This window comes from Mobula birostris, chromosome 19, assembly GCF_030028105.1.
Source record: "Mobula birostris isolate sMobBir1 chromosome 19, sMobBir1.hap1, whole genome shotgun sequence".
Lineage (NCBI taxonomy): Eukaryota > Metazoa > Chordata > Chondrichthyes > Myliobatiformes > Myliobatidae > Mobula > Mobula birostris.
In genome coordinates, this window is record NC_092388.1 from 45,284,822 (window position 1) to 45,306,047 (window position 21,226).

At 43.9% G+C, this 21,226-nt stretch overlaps 1 long non-coding RNA gene across 1 annotated transcript; it reads right to left on the reverse strand.

The window, feature by feature from the left end:
* Positions 1-227: 227 nt before the first annotated feature.
* Positions 228-7,419, reverse strand: LOC140212563 (uncharacterized). Its single transcript, XR_011889747.1, has 3 exons — positions 7,324-7,419; positions 2,962-3,022; positions 228-757 (listed from the first exon to the last, which is right to left on the reverse strand). It is a non-coding gene; the product is annotated as an uncharacterized lncRNA (long non-coding RNA).
* Between the last annotated feature and the right edge of the window lie 13,807 nt (positions 7,420-21,226).

Here is a 21,226-nt window from a genome sequence, read left to right on the forward strand (position 1 = left end):
AACACCCAACGTGCAAAACAAAAGAGTAAATCACCCAAACAGCAAAAAACACAGAATATAAAACACTAAACCACAGAGTCATTGATATAGTCCAGGAATGCTCAGTTTAAGACCATAAGATATAGGAGCAGAAGTAGGCCATTTGGCCCATCGAGTCTGCTCCACCATTCAATCATGGGCTGATCAAATTCTTCCAGTCATCCCCACTCCCCTGCCTTCTCCCCATATTCTTTGATGTCCTGGTTTAGTTCAGTTCAATTTAGCACTGCACCGTTCGTTGACCGACAGTCTGCCCCGATCAAATTCGTACTAAATCGCAATAAAAAAGGAGTGACCAGAAACCAGAAACACATCACAACATGAAATACAGAGTCCAATCCACAAACTACGTCTATTAACCCTTGCCCAACGCCCAAGACTCCAGTGCCATCCTCCAGCAGCATTGAGTGAGAGGGGGAGAGAGAGGTTGGTCAAACGCAGGCACCTTCCTCTCGGAGCAGTGAGCAAGACACAGAGAGAGAGAGGCACTGGTCAAACGCAGGCAGACAGCGGTGAACACAGGCAAGACGCTCGCCTGCCCTCTTGTCCTGGTTGACTTCAATCTTCCCTGACACTTCAATCGGTGAGATCAGCGAGAGGAAATGGAGCCGATCATGGACTTGTGCCCCGTCTCCAGGACCCACACTTCACTCGAAACCTCACTGAACTCCCTCAGCGACAGCAAAACGCCAGATCACTCAATCGGCCCAGAAACACACTATCAAAATATAAATCACAGGCTCCAATAGTAGCAAAGCTCAACTCTGCACACACTCCAAGCTTCAGCAGTCTGTGTGTTACTTAAGGTCAATTAACTACAAAGCTTGGAAAGCAAGCTGCAAAGCTTGGTCATACAATTTTCTGTCGACATTTTGTTTACTTGAAGGTCAGTGGGTTGTAAATTTCCTCCATCTCTGCACTGTCCTTCGCAGCCGAAGGGTCCGAAGCTGTTTGACTAAGACTGTCTTTAGTCATGGATAGAAGCAGAAGTCATTAAGGTGACTGGAGAAAAGTTTATTTGAGGTTTAGTTTTATACACAGGGTGGCAAGAACCTCAAACCCATCTGCCTGGCGGGAGAGACAGAGAAGTTAGGGACATGTAAGAGGCTCTTAGAGGAAAGTAAAATGGGGATTTGTGGGCTAACTAAGAGGAAGAATTAGATTAGCTGGGACGATATTGTAGGCCAAAGGGCCTGTACTGTGCTCTACTGTTCTATGTTTTGCACCCTTCAGTTTTTTTCTCTCTTTTACTAACAAATACATTCGATAAGATGGCTGTTGTGATGTGTCTAGTGTGCTAGTGTAATGGGTAGTGCTTGTTGCTCACACCTTCAGCTTCCACTGCTGGCTAGCAGTCTTGCGAATAGGAGAGCTGAATGTGCAAGTCTCTCCCTGCCTGTACATCGCCACTCTAACAGCAAGCCTCATGTGGTGCCTCCTCACTGGTGACACACGGAAACTGAACTCCTTTCAGACTCAGGCTGAGCTACAGAGGAAGGGGAGGAGGTCTGGCCCTTACACACGTAGGACACAGGCCCACCGGTGTGCGGACACACCCTGGTGCTCGTGAACCAGATCCCCAGCTATGGGTAAATAGCCCCACTGCATTATGGACAGCCTCGGCAGAGACGAAGGCTACGAGAGTAAACTCAGCCAGCAAATACAGAGTGGAGCCCCTAAGGTGGCTAGACGTCATTGAACATCCTTCCAGCAGTTCCTGCAGCCAAGCTGGTGCCTAAAGTATTGCTTCATAAGCTTTCCTTTGCACTACGCTGGTGAGGCTGAGAGGGTAACCTTGATAACTGGGTATCTCAGGTTCTCCATACCTTCCGCCCAGGCTTGCGATGATGATCATCGTCACCCATTGTCCTTCGAGATAGACAGATGCCAACCACCACATAGGATACAGTTTGTGCTTTGGGTGGGAGTGGCGGAAAGCAAGTGGAAGTTCTGCCCCCTTGAAAATGGGGCAAAATGAGGAAAAACCCCAAAAGGAAATTAATTAAGTTTCAGCCCTCAACAAAGTTGCATCTTTTTCTAAAGGAAGTTGAGACTTTTGTGTGGAGTTTCAGCTGAATGCACGCAAATCTCTGTGCATTCATTTTCCAGGTTTAGGGTAGTATTGGTAGGACCATCATTTGGGTAATCTGAGGTCCTTCAGGCCAGTCTGGATCAGTCTTTGTGATAAATCAGGGTGGCTACTTCAGAAGACCTCTAAAAGGTAGCTTCGGTGAAGTGGGATTGAAATCGCATAAATGTCAACAATAGGCTAAGACATTTTCTTCCTTTGTGCTTTAAAATTGAAGTTATAGTATCAACACATTTTGGCACGCTTAATTTAAATCATAGAGGAAATGGTGCAAGTTATAGGAATGTGGATTTAGTGTTGACTTGGTTACAGTCTCCAGAAACAAAGTCAGATGTCATTGGAGTTACCTTGACGACATTAATTGTTAATGTCAACTGCACATGCAGGTTGTTTTGTTTTTTTAAATTCTATTTATTGGATTGTTTTTGTACTTTATCTCTGAAGCAGTCCCCACTTTAATTGACTGTCAGAGCAGATCACGAATTGGTGAAGAGATCTGCTTTTAAGTCTGTCTGGGGTCTGATTGTGGATTTTTGCCCTAAGATGACAGGGCTGTAAATGTGAGTGACTGGATATTATATACACAGTATACCCACAATAAATTCTTTTGCACTCATTTAACACTGGCATTAACACGTCTCCAATTAACAGAAACATACTGAAGCATTCAGTGCAGACATGTTAAGTATTTTGGGGAATCAAGTGTGGCTGAAAATATGTGCAGTAGTCTAATATATGAACTTAAGATCATGCTTGACATAGTGGATTAGTAAGGAACTAAGCACTTAACTCTGAAACATATGGGCCAATAGTTAGATATGCATCACACTGACCTGTTTTGACTACTCTGTACATAATCCTATTCAATAGGGCCAGCACCATCTTGCCAGGAGCCTGTGAAAGGAAAACAAATCTGTGTTATATTTATCAGTGACTGAAGCATGGCTTTTTGCATTGTGAAATTAGATCCAGCATAAAACCCCTTATGCTCCATGCCAAGATAGCAGTGGAGAGGAAAAACAGATAAATAGATTACTCCCCTTTTGATGGTGAGGCTGAGCTTGCTGAGTGTAGAACATTCTTTAGTACAACAATAAGCAATGATTTATTGTAAATAATTTCATTAAAATGACAAGCAAGAAAATCTGGTAGAAATATATTAATGCACTAGTATTCAATGAGCCTAATTTCAAAATACTCTATGTTTAGTAATTTGTGCTTTTTCTGCCTAATGTGTGTTACTTTGAAACATGACTTTTCTGAAATCTGTGTAACGGAATGAAATTGAAAGTTGTGGTCTCCAGTAGTGGCCGCTCAGTATCAATGGTATTTTATGTGACACTCAGTCATCTTCAGTGGTTAGTTCCCTTGTCCAAGGCTTTGGATCCTTTTTTTTTGCCCACTGCAGAATTTCAGTTAGCTGCCTTCCCTGTCATTCACCCTCCCTCTTCTTGTTAGCCTCGCTGTTCTCTTTAGCCTTCCACACAGTTTCGGTCTTTCCCTCAACTTTTTCTTTCAATCTTTCAATCTGATTTGGTTGCCCTCTTTACTGTTACGTGTCTTTAGATATTCTCTCACTCTCTTCGTCTTTAAACCTGTCTCTTGCTTTCCAACCGTCCCCCATGCTGCATGTTAGTAATTCCAATCCCTTTTCTGGACTTTAGTTGGATTTTTTCCAAGACTCTGCCCTTACTCAGGCTAGGGAAGATCCCTTTGGAGGCAAATGAGATAATAGAAAGTAAAATCTGGAGCAACCAACCATCTGCTGTAGGAACATAGTGGGTCAAGCAGCATCTGATTCCAAGGTTTGATTCCTTTCCTTCTCCCTCCCAACCTCCTCAAACCTCCACCAAACAGTTGCTGTTGAACCTACTGGGTTTCCCCAGCAGAATGTTCATTGTTGGAGATCCTTGTGGAATTGGCTAATTGGTGTTGGAGAAACCCTGAAGTTCTCAGCTGCTCTTCTTGCTGTCTTGACAGGTCAGGGGATTTTTTAGTTTCCACATCACCACGGTTACACTTCATTTCGTTCAGTGCATTCCTTAAATACAAGTGTCGTCGCCGATTAACTGAACCTTGAAAATTTGCACTCGTTCCCTAATTACACTTTATTTATTTGTGGACAAGGAGAACAGCCTGGCCCTTGTCACCGAACTGCTCTAAAGTTTTATACAGAAATCTTCTAGTTGGATATAGATACTGTAGATGTTCACATTCCTTATTTGCATAATCAATCACCATCAATTTATAATACAGTATCAATAGCCATTAGAATCTGCATGTCAAAGGCCAATAACACATACAGTGGCCACTTTATTAGGTACCTTCTATACTTAACAAAGAGCCACTGAGTGTGTGTTGGTGGTCTTCTGCTGCTGCAGCTCATCCACTTCTAGGTTCAACATGCTGTGTGTTAAGAGATGCCTTTTTGCATAGAACTGTTGTAACACGTTGTTATTTGTGCTAGTGTCGCCTTATTGTCAGGCCATTCTCCTCTGAGCTCTCTCATTAACAAAGCACTTTCACCCAGAAAACTTGCCGCTTACTGGACGTTTATTGTTTGTCACACCATTCTCTGTAAAGTCTAGAAACTTGTGTGTGAAAATCCCAGGAGGTCAGCAGTTTCTGAGATACTCATACTACCCTGTCTGGCACCAACAATCATTTCACGGTTAAAGTCACTTAAGTGATATTTCTTCCCCATTTCGATGTTCGGTCTGAACAAAACTGAACCTCTTGACCATGTCTGCATGCTCTTACGCATTGAGTTGCTGTCACTTGATTAGCTGAGCAGACATTTGCATTAACATTCAGGTAAGTTGTACCGAATAAAGCCGACCCTGGGTGTGCTTCAGAACTCATGAAGTAACAGACCAAGTAGTTACCCTACAATCCCTTGTTTGTGTCCTTAATTTGACTTGCCTGCCATGCAAAGGGAAGGTGTTCTTCAAACACCTGTCTTGGCTGGGCTGGCTGCACACCTTCTGTGAATTATTCTTGCCTGGACGTTGTTGTAACCTTGCCTTGCAGCAGCTGCCACATGAGGGCCAGGTGTTGGGATGTTGGGGGTCATGGAGAAATACCCTCAGAAGTATGGGAAATGAATGATACTGATCTATTTCTCCTCAGAAAAATAGGCACACCGATTGGCATCATCTATTTGCCATACTTCTGAAGAAGTAATAACTCCAAGCTGAAATACCCCATTGATTAGAAAAGACGTCAAAAGTTTATAGGGAGAAAGCAAAATAGAGTAAAAGGTAAAATGAATCACCAATGATCAAATGTCAGAGTGCACTTGATGGGCCAACTTGCCTAATTCTGGTCCTCTGTTTTATAACACATAAGGTTCCTGTTATTACTGCTCACATTTTTGAGCTGGTGTTGCTGGTCAGTAAAACATAGTGAAAAGCGAAGCTTATTGTCTGTTTTCTGACTTTGTTTTTTTAATTTAGAGATACAGCACACAATACGACCTCCCGGCCCAACGAGCCACAGCACCCAGCAAACCACTTACGCTTTTTGTGCTGAAGTAAGTGGGGAGGGGGAGGGCCACTGTTTTGCTGCTGCTTGTGCAACGGAGGGGGAGTGCAGAGGGGGGGTTTTGGGGTTCTAACGTCTTTGGTCTCATTCTTTGGGGCACTGTTCTGTTTTTGTGGATGTCTGCAAAGAACAAGAATTTCAGGTTGTATATTGTATACATTCTGTGATATTAAATGGAACCATTGAACTATTCACACTAGTTTAATCCTAGAACAATTTACAAAGACCAATTAACCTACCAACCTGGAACATCTTTGGACTGAGGGAGGAAACCAGAGCACCCAGAGGAAGCCTATCTGATCATGGGGAGAAGATGCATACAGACAGTGCTAGAACTGAACTCTGAACCCTGGAACCCTCCGAGCTGTAACAGTGTCGCACTAACTGCTAAACTACCGTGGCACCCTTTTGAAGAAGTCCCTCGCAGAAGACAGCCCTCTCTCTAGATCACCAATCACTTAAACTAGAAATTCCATGCAAGTGCTTTACATGTTCTGTGTGCCTGTTTATCAAAGTCCATCACCATGGTTACCATCAAAATAGATCCACTGCCAGGAATAGCCAAGAGCCTGAAAAAGAAACAATTAGAGTCTGTTTCAGAGCCAGTAAAAAGGGGACTCATTCTCCTGCATTATGGAACACTGCCCTTTGTCCTTAATCAGAACTACATGATGTAACATGCTGTGTACTGTATTTTCTTGGATAATGAATACAAGAGGGAATGCTGATCTTCCAAAATCTGATGCTTGATTTCAATTTTTCTGGAGTGTTAACTTGAACATACCAAATGCTTAAGAATAGTCTCGGTTGAGGTTTTACCTCTTGTTATGAGTGAGGAGAGTATCTCCCAAAATGCCTTTCCATGACTTGTGACCAATATTGCTGAAATCAGATTGCATAACTTTTCTGTTTCTCAGTCCCAAGGAAATTAGGTCAGTAGAATGATTGTAGGATTTACTTTCTGAAAGATACACTCCAGTAATTTTCCAAGGCTTTGATGACATCTCCAAACTAGGACCTACGTCACCTCCCATGGGAATACTAACATCTCCAGATTCCCCTCTGTTGTGATGGGAACAAAGTCAGACAGACACTGAAGATAGTGGGTAAAGAAGTATTTTATTCAATGAAAATGAGCAGCCAGCATCATATTGTGACCCTCTTGTAAGGAGAGGCCTCTCAGCCCAATATTACATGACATTTGTATATCCTAAATATCAAAGGTAGCAGTGGGGCAATTCTATAGTTACTATGTAACTACAATGCTTCCTTTGAGTTACATATAGTTTTCTCATACCTCCTTCTTCGCACCCACACTCCACTCACCCAAAATGAACGTTGATCTCCACTGACTCTAGGCTACATTCAACATATGCAGACATCTGAGGACTAATTGTATTGAGCTGCGTTTCAAATCTAATCTGCAATCCACATTCTAATCTGAAGATTGGTTGCGGGTGAAATTAATATTTGCAACATACCCGAACTGCAGAATATGCCCTAACAACCACCAAGCCACACCTCATTCCACCTTTGACTTTTTTGTCGCCGATTTTTCATTGTTGCTTCTTTAAAACTATAGAATACCTGTCCAACTTTCAAGAAAGTACCTGTACAGGATGCACCGCCAGAATTCAAAAGCGGTAGCTCACCTCCATCAGCTCCAGAGCAACGGGTTTACTTTCCATCAGATCCTCTGGTCCATTTGCAAGCGACACGTGTAACAGCTGAGCACTCGGACCAGTCTGTAGATCATATCTGATAGTAACTGTGCAGCAGTGATTGAGAATCAAAAGCCTGCACATGCTGAAAGTACGAAATAAAAACAAAACATGCTGGTTTGACAGCAATGGGAGAGGGAGGGAGAGGAGTTAACATCTCAAGTTGATGAGAGCTAAGTGACCAGAAATGTTAATTTTTTTTTTCTCCTTTCATAGTAGATGTCTGAATTGCTGAGAATTTCCAGAATGTGCTGTTTTTGTGGTGGAATGCGCTAATTATTCTTAGTGAGTTAGTTAACTACATACAGTTACTCTACACCATATGATGAACTTCTATATAAAGCTGAAATTGATACTGATTAGCTAACTAAAAACCTGCCTGTTCTGTCCACTAGCCAGCACTTCCTTTTAAAACCCATTCCCTGAATTTGTGAATAGTTTACATCCTAAATGGTTAGAACTATTGTTTCTGAAACTGTTTGCGTCATCAGTTGTTGTTCATGCGTAGTAAGTCATCATTATCCTTATGCCTGTATTCCAGAATGCTTCATATATACCCCGTTGTGTGGAGAAGTAAATCTCCAGCTTACTGTCTGTGGAAATTAGTTTATCTGTGGAGCTTTACTTTTGAACTGAACTCATAAGCACACACCAATGTACGTTTTATCCAAATATTATGGAAAAACAACATTTTGCATTTCTTCACATGAGGCATACTGTATGTGCAGTCAAATAGTCTTGTACCATAGAATCAAGCATAATTAATATAAGGCCAGCATAGCCAAAATGTATACAATTTCAAGTACTTGAATCAATACCCCGACAGTCATAAGAACTGTTTTGACTAGAAGGGTTGGTCCCACAGCAGACTTTATCCTACTGACATACAATCTGTGGGAAGTCATTTCCATTTTTTCTAATAAGTCTTTAATAAGATTCAAGATTGCACAATAAAATATAATTACATAAGACAGCTTATATACATAAATTGATTAAGTGATGGTAGGTATAGGGAGTGTCTGTACATAAGGTGACTACAGGAAATGATAAAGTTGTGGTGGTGGACTGAGTTACAGGGTGGAGGTGTTGATCTGCCTTACTATACTACAACACTTTTATCACGGTTACCAAATGCTCAGTAATAATGGAAAGGACATTGGACCAGATCTCACTGAAAAGTATGGCATGCTATTGCCAAAAGACCATAAACTGTTGGAGCAGAATTAGGCCATTCAGTCCTTTGAGTCTGCTCTGCCGTTCCATCATGCCTTGTTTATTGTCTATTCTTCTCCCTTTGTGTTGGGCACGTAGCCAAGTGGTTAAAGCATTCATCTAGTGATCTGAAGGTCGCTAGTTTGAGCCTCAGCTGTGGCAGCATGTGTGTGTCCTTGAGCAAGGCTCTTAACCACACATTGCTGTAGTGTCTGTGCGAGGAGTGGCACCCCACACAGACTTCCAATTTGCGCCTTGTAAGGCATGAAAATGCCCGATGCAGGCCTCTCATGGTCTGAGTCGACGTTCCCTCCCTCCTCCTCCCTTCTCCCTGTAGTCTTTGATGCTATTACCAATCAAGAACCTGTCAACCCCATTTTACCCAATGACTTGACCTGTGACAATGAATTCCACAGTCTCTAAAGAAATTCCTCCTTATCTCTGTTCTAAAGGGACATCTGAGGCTGTGCCCTCTGTTCCTGGACTTCCCCATTATAGAAAACATCCTCTCCATGTACACACGTACTTACCCAGGATATTAACTGATTAAGAGATGTGTCCAGAATTGTGAATCATGGAAATCTGTTATTTAATTTAGAATGTTACTCTGCTCAACTAATAAAAAGGACATCTTGCTCCAATGTAGCAGTTTTTAAGAATTTACTGAACTGGTACACTGATTTCCCATCAACTTGCACAAAAACATATCCAGTATCTACAAAATGACCAAACCTTCTAGTTATGTATTAATTGCTAATGTAATATCAATAAATTTCTCTTCCCCAGAAAGGGAATTATTCAATCCTATATGGAAATGTGGTCAACTAGTAGAGAATCAAAATGCACAAATTTTAAATCCTAAAGTATTTTTCTTCCATTTGTCTTTTATTCCAATCATTCCTCAAATTTTTCAAGCAGATTTGGTGAATTTACTCATAGCAATTTGTTCTCCTCCATCATTACTTTATCTTAATCTTTTCATTCTTCAGCCTTATTGATCAGTTATTAGACGCTGCAGAGATTTGTTACATAACCGTTTGAATCCATTGATTGTTAATTCAAGTCCTTCTTCAAAGACCCGGTATAAGATCCTAAACTGACATTCCAGTGCAGTGGTAAGGGAGCTTGCACTGTTAGAGTGACTCTTTCTTGGATGAGATGTTGAACTCAACTGCTTGTTTAGGCAATTGGAAAGTATTTTGTGGCTGTATTTCAGTGCCTTTGCCAGATTCTTTGAGCATGTGTAGTTATCATAAAATTGCCATTCATGTAGCTGGCTGTGAGACAAATTGGCCACTGGACTTCTGACATGATGATAGTGGCTGCAATTGTAAATGTAATTAATTGACTATGTCCAAGTTCTTTAGGACATCCTGAGGTAGAGGAATGTGATAAGTAAGTGCAAGCCTTTATATCTAGGGGATATAGTCTGGTAACACACATCAAAGTTGCTGGTGAACGCAGCAGGCCAGGCAGCATTTCTAGGAAGAGGTGCAGTCGACGTTTCAGGCCGAGACCCTTCGTCAGGACTAACTGAAGGAAGAGTGAGTAAGGGATTTGAAAGTTGGAGGGGGAGGGGGAGATCCAAAATGATAGGAGAAGACAGGAGGGGGAGGGATGGAGCCAAGAGCTGGACAGGTGATTGGCAAAAGGGATACCAGAGGATCATGGGACAGGAGGTCCGGGAAGAAAGACAAGGGGGGGGGGACCCAGAGGATGGGCAAGAGGTATATTCAGAGGGACAGAGGGAGAAAAAGGAGAGTCCCCCACTTTTCCTTCGCTACATCGACGACTGCATTGGCGCTGCTTCCTGCATGCATGCAGAACTCGTTGACTTTATTAACTTTGCCTCCAACTTTCACCCTGCCCTCAAGTTTACCTGGTCCATTTCCGACACCTCCCTCCCCTTTCTAGATCTTTCTGTCTCTGTCTCGGGAGACAGCTTATCCACTGATGTCTACTATAAGCCTACTGACTCTCACAGCTATCTGGACTATTCCTCTTCTCACCCTGTCTCTTGCAAAAACGCCATCCCCTTCTCGCAATTCCTCCGTCTCCGCCGCATCTGCTCTCAGGATGAGGCTTTTCATTCTAGGACGAGGGAGGTGTCTTCATTTTTTAAAGAAAGGGGCTTCCCTTCCTCCACTATCAACTCTGCTCTTAAACGCATCTCCCCCATTTCACGTACATCTGCTCTCACTCCATCCTCCCACCACCCCACTAGGAATAGGGTTCCCCTGGTCCTCACCTACCACCCCACCAGCCTCCGGGTCCAACATATTATTCTCCGTAACTTCCGCCACCTCCAACGGGATCCCACCACTAAGCACATCTTTCCCTCCCCCCCCCCTGCATTCCGCAGGGATCGCTCCCTACACAACTCCTTTGTCCATTCGTCCCCCCCATCCCTCCCCACTGATCTCCCTCCTGGCACTTATCCGTGTAAGTGGAACAAGTGCTACACATGCCCTTACACTTCCTCCCTTACCACCATTCAGGGCCCCAAACAGTCCTTCCAGGTGAGGCAACATTTCACCTGTGAGTCGACTGGGGTGATATACTGCGTCCGGTACTCCCGATGTGGCCTTTTATATATTGGCGAGACCCGACACAGACTGGGAGACCGCTTTGCTGAACATCTACGCTCTGTCCGCCAGAGAAAGCAGGATCTCCCAGTGGCCACACATTTTAATTCCACATCCCATTCCCACTCTGACATGTCTATCCACGGCCTCCTCTACTGTAAAGATGAAGCCACACTCAGGTTGGAGGAACAACACCTTATATTCCGTCTGGGTAGCCTCCAACCTGATGGCATGAACATCGACTTCTCTAACTTCCGCTAGGCCCCACATCCCCCTCGTACCCCATCTGTTACCTTATTTTTATGCACACATTCTTTCTCTCACTCTCCTTTTTCACCCTCTGTCCCTCTGAATATACCTCTTGCCCATCCTTTGGGTCCCCCCCCACCTTGTCTTTCTTCCCGGACCTCCTGTCCCATGATCCTCTCGTATCCCCTTTTGCCAATCACCTGTCCAGCTCTTGGCTCCATCCCTCCCCCTCCTGTCTTCTCCTATCATTTTGGATCTCCCCCTCCCCCTCCAACTTTCAAATCCCTTACTCACTCTTCCTTTAGTTAGTCCTGACGAAGGGACTTGGCCTGAAACGTCGACTGCATTTCTTCCTAGAGATGCTGCCTGGCCTGCTGCGTTCACCAGCAACTTTGATGTGTGTTGCTTGAATTTCCAGCATCTGCAGAATTCCTGTTGCTATAGTCTGGTGGTCGTATTGATCAATGAGGTCCTTGATATCACACCAAGAAATGATCATCTTGTATTCAAACCAAGATACTTTAAAACTCCTTTAATTCAGCACCTTCGGGATGTTGGTGCCCGTCTAGCTGATTTCAGATTTTGGGTGTCACTCCCATTAATATTCCAATAGATTTCTATTCATGGTTTTCCACCTGTTGATCTATTATATAAAAAATTTTCCAGTAAAGGGAGAAGCTGCAAACTTAACCATGTTCTTAAGCCCTTGTGTTTCTGTCATACGGCGGTGGCTGGGAACGGACCCAAGTGCAAGGCACAGACACTGAGGTACTAGGGACAGGACCAGGATACAGTCTGATGGTAAGGATATGGACACGAAAACCGAGACCCCAGAACAGGACTGGACAAGAGAGCTAGGAGCCTGGGCTTGGACTCCGTGCCAGAGACTGGACAAGGACCCAGTACCTGGGTCTTGCCTCTGGCTCGGACGACAGAATTAGGCAAAGTCAAGGTGTGACAGGCTCGGACCCCAGAACTAGGCAAGGATGAGGCTTGGCAGGCAAGCAGGACGAGGCTGGAGTCTTCAGGCTTGAGGCTAGAGGCGAGGCTTGGCAGGAGGCAGGAAGCTGGAGTCTTCAAGCTTGAGGCTAGAGGCTAGAGACTTGAGGCGAGGCTTGGCAGGAGGCAGGAGGCTGGAGTCTTCAGGCTTGAGACTAGGCAGGAGGCTGGAGTCTTCAGGCTTGAGGCTAGGCAGGCTCCTCCTGGGCAGGACGCGGTTCTCCTGGGAGGGGCACGATACTCCTGGGCAAGGCAAGGTACTCCTGGGCAGGGAGCGGATCACCACCCAATGGAGGCATGGAACAGGAAGGGACAGAACCAACTGCAGGTAACAGCAAGACGGCCGGGCTTGCCCGATGGAGGCAAGGGACAGGAAGGGACAGAACCAACCGCAGGTAATGGCAAGACGGCCTGGCTTACCCGACGGAGGCAAGGGACAGGGAGGGACAGAACCAACCGCAGGTAACAGCAAGACAGCCTGGCTTACCCAACGGAGGCAAGGGACAGAAAGGGAGCTAGGTACGGGGTGGCTCCAGGACAAGACAGCAAAACAAGGCAAGGCTTCAGGCAATGCAAAGCAAGACAGAACTTCAAGCGGGGCGAGAGTTACCAGCAGGACAAGGCAGGGCTTCAGGCGTTGCAAGGCGAAACGAGGACTTCAGGCGAGGCGAGAGTTACCGGCAAAACAAGGCAAGGGTTCAGGCAAGGATACTGAAGGCATACAAGGAGTAAGGACAAGAACAATCCAGCAGCCACGCCCTGGTCTCTGAAGGTATTTATGCAACCAGCCCCAACAAGCATCAGCTGCCTCAATTAGAGCTCAACAAGAACAGAAACAGGGTAGACAGGAAAACCTGGAGCAAGGGTCGATGGACCGGACCGTGAACTGGAATACGGACTACACAGACCGGACCATGACAGTTTCTTGACACTGACCCCACAGATTCATGGCTCTTGCTGTACATCTGAATTGCTGTCTGGAACTCTAGCTAACATTCTAGACTACTGGACTCCAAACAATTGGATGCCAGTTAAGAATTTTACTGTGCAATGTTCTGAGCTGAAAGTACAGTGACTAGGTCATGGCCTTTTCTGGTGAGGTTTGGCTCAACAGATGATAATGATTTCAGTTTAGAGTGGAGCAGTGGTAGTCTGAGGAACACCCATAAGTATTTGGCTGTGGATTGTCAAGCCAGCCACCAGATTACTGTGTCACTATTGGGTTTCTCTCCTGATTAGTTATCAATGATCACATTGAGACGAGGTCCACACTTAAGCTCAGAAGAATGTTATATTCCAGTCCTCTTGAAATGAATACTAACGTCGCATTTACCTTCCTCACTACTGTGTCAAATGGCAAATTAATCTTTAAGGCAGGGGTTCCCAACTATTTTTATGCCAAATAAGCAAAGCATCTGTGGACCCCAGGTTGGGAACTCCTGCTAGGAAATCCTACACGAGGACTCCCAGGTCCTCCTGCACCCCTGAATTTTGAATTTTCTCCCTATTTAGAAAATAGTCTATGCTTTTATTTCTTCTACTAAAGTGTATGGCCATACGCTTCCTGACACTGTGGTCCATCTGCCATTTCCTTGCTCATTCTCCCGATCCATCTAAATCCTCCTTGCTTCTTCAACACTACCTGCCCTCCAGCTGTATTCATATCGCCTGCAATTTCAACACTACCTGTATTTGTATTGCCTGAAATTTCAATACTACCTGCCCTCCACCTGTATTCGTATCGCCTGCAATTTCAGCCGCACAATGATATCATCACAATCATTGATATACAATGTGAAAAGAAGCTGTCCCAATACTAACTCCTGTGAGAACACCACTGGTCACCAGCAGTCAATCAGAAAAAGCTCCCTTTATTCTCACTCGTTACCCCCTGCCAATCAGTCAATGCTCTATCCATGTTAGTGCCTTTCCTGTGATACCATGGCCTTTTATCTTATGTAACAGCCTCATGTGCAGCACCTTATCAAAGGCCTCTGAAAATCAAAGAACCACAATATCCACTGATTCTCGTTTGTCTATCCTGCTTATTATTTTCTCAAAAAATTCCAACATTTTTGTCAGGTAATATTTTCTCTTAAGGAAATCATGTTGACTTTGGCCTATTTTGTCACGTGCCTCCAAGTACCTGGAAACCACAGCCATAACAATTGACTCAAACATTTTCCCAACCCCTGAGGTCAGACTAACTCCTGCCTCCCTCCCTTTTTGAAGAGTGGAGTGACATTTGTAGTTTTCCAGTCTTCCAGATCCATGCCAGAATCTATTGATTCTTGAAAAATCATTACTATTGCCTCCACAATCTCTTCAGCCACCTCTTTCAGAACCCTGAGGTATAGTCCATCTGGTCCAGGTAATTTCAGACCTTTCAGATTCCCAAGCACCATCTGCCTGGTAATAGCAACTGCACTCTCATCTTCCCCGCCACTCTTGAACTTCCAACCTACTGCTAGTGTCTTCCACAGTGAAGACTGATGCAAAATACTCATTCAGTTCGTCCGCCATTTCCTTGTCCCCCATTACTACCTCTGCAGCATCATATTCCAGCAGTCCACTGTCTACTCTCATCTCTCTTTTACTCTTCATATATCTGAATAAAACTTTTGGTATCCTCTTTGATATTATTGGCTAGCTTACCTTCATATTTCATCTTTCCTTCCATATGGCTTTTTAGTTTCCCACTGTTGGTCTTTAGAAGCTTCCCAATCCTCTAAATTCCCACTATTTTTGCTCTATTATATGCCCTGTTTTTTGCTTTTGTTGGCTTTGACTTCCCTTGTCAGCCATTGCTGTGTTATCCTGCTTTAGAATACTATTTCTTCTTTCAGATATACCTATTCGATATCTTCCGGATTGCTCCCAGAAACTCCAATTGTTGCTGCTCTGTCATCATCCTGCTCGTGTCCTCTTCCAATCAACTTTGACCAGCTCCTCTCTCATGCCTCCATAATTCCCTTTACTCCACTGTAATAATGATACATCTGGAATTAGCTTCTCTCTCTCAAACTATAGGGTGAATTCTATCATATTATGATCACTGCCTCCTAAGTGTTCCTTTACCTTAACCTCCCTAATCAAGTCTGGTTCATTACACAACACCCAATCTGGAATAGCTGATCCCCTAGTGGGCTCAACCACAAGCTGCTCTAAAAAGTCATCTCATAAGCATTCTACATATTTGCTGTCTTGGAATATAGCACCAACCTGATTTTCCCAATCTACCTGCATATTGAAATCCCCCATGACTATCGTAACATTGCCCTTTCACATGTCTTTTTTATCTCCCGTTGTAATTTACAGCCGACATCCTGGCTACTGTTTGGAGGCCTGTATATAACTCCCATCAAGATTTTTGTACACTTGCAGTTCTTTTAAATCTACCCACAAGGATTCTACATTTTCCGATCCAATGCCACATCTTTCTAAGGATTTGATTTCAAAAGGGAGCACTGTAAACATGGAATTCACAAGTCTGTATTATTTTGGAGTTCACCAATTTAAAGGCTGCTCTCATTTTTAGTTCTGTTCTTCCCAGAAATGATATGATATGGTTATTTTGTCACATAATTGGAAATGTGCAGCATATTAACAGGCCCTTCATCCCGTCATGTCTATGCCAACCATTGTGTCCATGTACCTGCATTAATTCACTTTCCTCTGTACCTCGCTCATTGAAGTACGTGTACAGATGTCCCTTACAATTTGTTACTGTTCCTGCTTCTACGAGCGACACATTCCGGATAACCACATTATCTATGTGTGGGGGTGGGGGTTTAAGTGGTGTGATGCTGGTGGAATTCATCCCTCAGATCCCCCTTTGAAACTTCTCTCTCTCACCTCTAGAGATTTAGACATCTCTACCGTGGAAAACAAACACCGGCCATCTACCATATCTATGGCTTTTGTAATTTTAGATACTTCCATCATGAGCCTTATTTGCTCTAGGGGAAACAACCCATCCTATTCCAATCTCTCCTTGTAACCCAAACCCTCCAATCCAGATAACGCCCTTCTGCATCTTCTCAGCACCATTTCTAGCTTAGTCACACCACTCCTGTTGATGTTATGGGGGACTTCAACATGCAGGTAGACTGGAGGAATCAGGTTGGTACTGGACCCCAAGAAAGGGAGTTTGTGGAGTCCCTCCGAGATGGATTCTTAGAACAGCTTGTACTGGAGCCTACCAGAGAGAACGCAATTCTAGATTTAGTGTTGTGCAATGAACTGGATTTGATCAGGGACCTCGAGGTAAAGGAGCCATTAGGAGGTAATGACCATAATATGTTAAGTTTTAATCTACAATTTGAGAGGCAGAAGGGAAACTCGGAAGTGTCAGTATTACAGTTGAACAAAGGGAACTATGGTGCTATGAGGGAGGAGCCGGCCAAAATTCAATGGAAAAATACCCTAGCAGGGATGACAGTGGAACAGCAATGGCAAGTATTTCTGGGAATAATGCGGAAGGTGCAGGATCAGTTCATTCCAAACAGGAAGAAAGATCCTAAGGGGAGTAAGGGGAGGCCGTGCTTGACAAGGGAAGTAATGGACAGTATAAAAATAAAAGAGAAGTATAACATAGCAAAAACGAGTGGGAAGCTGGAGGATTGGGAAACTTTTAAAGAGCAACAGAAGGTAACTAAAAAGGCAATACGCGGAGAAAAAATGAGGTACGAAGGTAAACTAGCCAAGAATATAAAGGAGGATAGTAAAAGCTTCTTTAGGTATGTGAAAAGGAAAAAAAATAGTTAAGACCAAAATTGGGTCCTTGAAGACAGAAGCAGGTGAATTTATTATGGGGAACAGGGAAATGGCAGACGAGATGAACAGGTACTTTGGATCTGTCTTCACTAGGGAAGACACAAACAATCTCCCAGATGTAATAGTGGCCAAAGGACTTACGGTAATGGATGAACTGAAGGAAATTTATATTAGGCAGGAAATGGTGTTGGATAGGTTGTTGGGTCTGAAGGCTGATAAGTCCCCGGGACCTGATGGTCTGCATCCCAGGGTACTTAAGGAGGTGGCTTTAGAAATCATGGACGCATTGGTAATCATTTTGCAATGTTCTATAGATTCAGGATCAGTTCCTGTGGATTGGAGGGTGGCTAATGTTGTCTCTCTCTTCAAGAAGGGAGGAAGAGAGAAAGCAGGGAATTATAGACCCGTTAGCCTGACGTCGGTGGTGGGAAAGATGCTGGAGTCAATTATAAAAGATGAAATTACGACACATCTGGATAGTAGTAACAGGATTGGTCCGAGTCAGCATGGATTTACGAAGGGGAAATCGTGCTTGACTAATCTTCTGGAATTTTTTGAGGACGTAACTATGAAAATGGACAAGGGAGAGCCAGTGGATGCAGTGTACCTGGACTTTCAGAAAGCCTTTGATAAAGTCCCACATAGGAGATTAGTGGGCAAAATTAGGGCACATGGTATTGGGGGCAGAGTACTGACATGGATTGAAAATTGGCTGGCTGACAGAAAACAAAGAGTAGCGATTAACGGGTCCCTTTCGGAATGGCAGGCGGTGACCAGTGGGGTACCGCAGGGTTCAGTGCTGGGACCGCAGCTGTTTACAATAGATATTAATGATTTAGTTGAGGGAATTAAAAGTAACATTAGCAAATTTGCCAATGACACAAAGCTGGGTGGCAGTGTGAAATGTGAGGAGGATGTTATGAGAATGCAGGGTAACTTGGACAGGCTGGGTGAGTGGGCAGATGCATGGCAGATGCAGTTTAATGTGGATAAATGTGAGGTTATCCATTTTGGTGGTAAGAACGGGAAGACAGGTTATTATCTAAATGGAGTCAAGTTAGGAAAAGGGGAAGCACAACGAGATCTAGGTGTTCTTGTACATCAGTCACTGAAAGCAAGAATGCAAGTACAGCAGGCAGTGAAGAAAGCTAATGGCATGCTGGCCTTCATAACAAGGGGAATTGAGTATAAGAGCAAAGAGGTCCTTCTGCAGCTGTACAGGGCCCTGGTGAGACCACGCCTGGAGTACTGTGTGCAGTTTTGGTCTCCAAATTTGAGGAAGGACATTCTTGCTATTGAGGGAGTGCACCGTAGGTTCACAAGGTTAATTCCCAGGATGGCGGGACTGTCATATGTCGAAAGATTGGAGTGACTGGGCTTGTATACTCTGGAATTTAGAAGGCTGAGAGGGGATCTTATTGAAACATATAAGATTATTAAGGAATTAGACATGTTGGAGGCAGGAAGCATGTTCCCGCTGATGGGTGAGTTCAGAACCAGAGGCCACAGTTTAAGAATTAGGGGTAGACCATTTAGAACGGAGTTGAGGAAAAACTTTTTCACCCAGAGAGTGGTGGATATATGGAATGCTCTGCCCCAGAAGGCTGTGGAGGCCAAGTCTCTGGATGCTTTCAAAAAAGAGATGGATAGAGCTCTTAAAGATAGCGGAATCAAAGGTTATTCGGATAAGGCAGGAACTGGATACTGATAGTGGATGATCAGTCATGATCACAGTGAATGGCAGTGCTGGCTTGATGGGCCGAATGGCCTACTCCTGCACCTATTGTCTATTGTCTATTGTGTAGTGACCATAACAGTACACAATACCAAGTGCATCCTAAGTAATCTTCCATATTTATCTAAAAATCAGAAAAATTGCCTGGCCAGTGAAGTATGATGGATATTGGGATGGCTTACCTCAAGCTTGTGAAGATGCATTGCCAGTATTTTCTTGCCCAGGCAGATAACATTTCATCTATCCAGTCTTGCAGTAATATTTGCCAAATCTGATTTGGTTTAATTTCTTGGTCTGTCTACCAATACTACTTTAAATATTTTAGGATTATATTGCATTGAAATTGTAATGAACAATGTTTTTACATACTGTGAGTCAAGATGGATTTATAGTTAATCTCTGGGGTTTAGTTGTGGGTTTAAGAATCGGCTGACTTTCATGATTTGATACAATATCTGAATGGTTTCTAGGCCAGATTTGCTAGCTCACTTTACCCGATACAAGCAAGTGCTTGTGTTGCTTTCTGTAATAAGGTCTGTTGACTTTGCTACATATTTCAGTATAGCTTCTGCACTTTTCCACTTCTTATCATCCCAAATGTTTTGCCAGATTACTTATACTGAAAGCTCCAAGATAATCAAACATAGCAATATGTGCTCGTGTAAAAACAACCCTCATTACAATTGCAATGCAGTTTTAACCCAAGGTATTTAGAGTAGATTTAGTAGTTGGTCTATGACCTGGAATCTGATTGACCGTTGTGGTGTGGCTATTTAAGTGTCTGCAGAAATCTTGCTGGCAAGCAGCCTTGTAATTTAAAACTAATATGTTAGGTCTGGAGAGGAGGGGATGATCAGGAGCACAGGTCTGTTGTGTTCTCTGGTCTCATTGCAGAAATAAAATGAGGGCTTCCGCTACTCTTGTTAAAACATAACTTTTACTTTGGATGGAGTTGCTTGCAATCTTCCTTCAGCTACTTGGAGGCCCGGTTTAGCTGATCACTGGTCAGTCTGGTTCTCCCTGGGTGTGGAGAAAAGTGGTGTGATAGGGAGACATCAATGAACTAACAACGGTGCATTAGAAAGAGTGCAGATAGAATGGAAGTCCATCAGTACGCGCAGAGGTACTGTATGTCTAACATTGTTTGGGATTTACAGTTTAGGAAAAGCAACAAAGAAGTAGGTTTGTGGCATCTCAGAGTTTGCCATCCTGATGATTAACACACTCCCCCTCAAGGAAGTGGATCTCAGAAGGCACAATTAAACAAAAACAAATAAGACATATCCTCGCATGAAGATTAACACTTCAGCATTGGAAGCATCAAGGGCAGTCAGACAGATTATAGTGTGCAAAGCAGCAGCCCCTGTAATAGATTTTACAGCGTTGAAGGTAATGGAGATGATCATTGACCTTCCATCTGATTATTTTCACATCACCCACCCACTACCCCCACCACCACACAAGTAAGGCCGTTTTGTCGTGATTTGTTTTTCAGGCCTCCAAGAAGGAAGATTAAAAACTATCTGTGGTAAAGTAGAGTTAGCCAGAAAACAGATACTGTGGAGATAAAGGATCAAATCAATTTAAAAGTGAAGGGCCATGAAATATGATGATGCAAGCTTATGCCAAATAAATATTTTGTATAATTGTATTAGAAATTCCTAAGCAGAACAAGTGCTACACCTGCCCCAACACCTCCTCCCTCACTACCATTCAGGACCCCAGACAGTCCTTCCAGGTGAGGTGACACTTCACCTGGGAATCTGTTGGGGTCATTTACTGTGTTTGGTGCTCCCGGTGTGGCCTCCTGTATATTGGAGAGACCAACATAGATTGGTAGACAGGTTCGCTGAGCACCTACGCTCCGTCTGCCAGAAAAAGTAGGATCTCCAGTGGCCACCCATTTTAATTCCACTTCCCATTCCCATTCTGCTATGTCTATCCATGGCATCCTCCACCGTCATAATGAGGCCACACTTGGGTTGGAGGAACAACACCTTATGTTCCATCTGGATACCCTCCAACCTGATGGCATGAACTTCAATTTCTCAAACTTCTGGTAGTGCCTCTCCCCCACCCCCCATCTCCTTCGCCATTCCCCATTCCTTTTGCCCTCTCTCACTTTATCTCCTTGCCACCCATTACCCCCCTCTGGTGCTCCCCCCTTTTCTTTCTTCCATGGCCTTCTGTCCTCTCCTATTAGACTCCCCCTTCTCCAGCCCTGTATCTCTTTCACCAATCAACTTCCCAGCTCTTTACTTGCTCCCTCTCCCTCCTG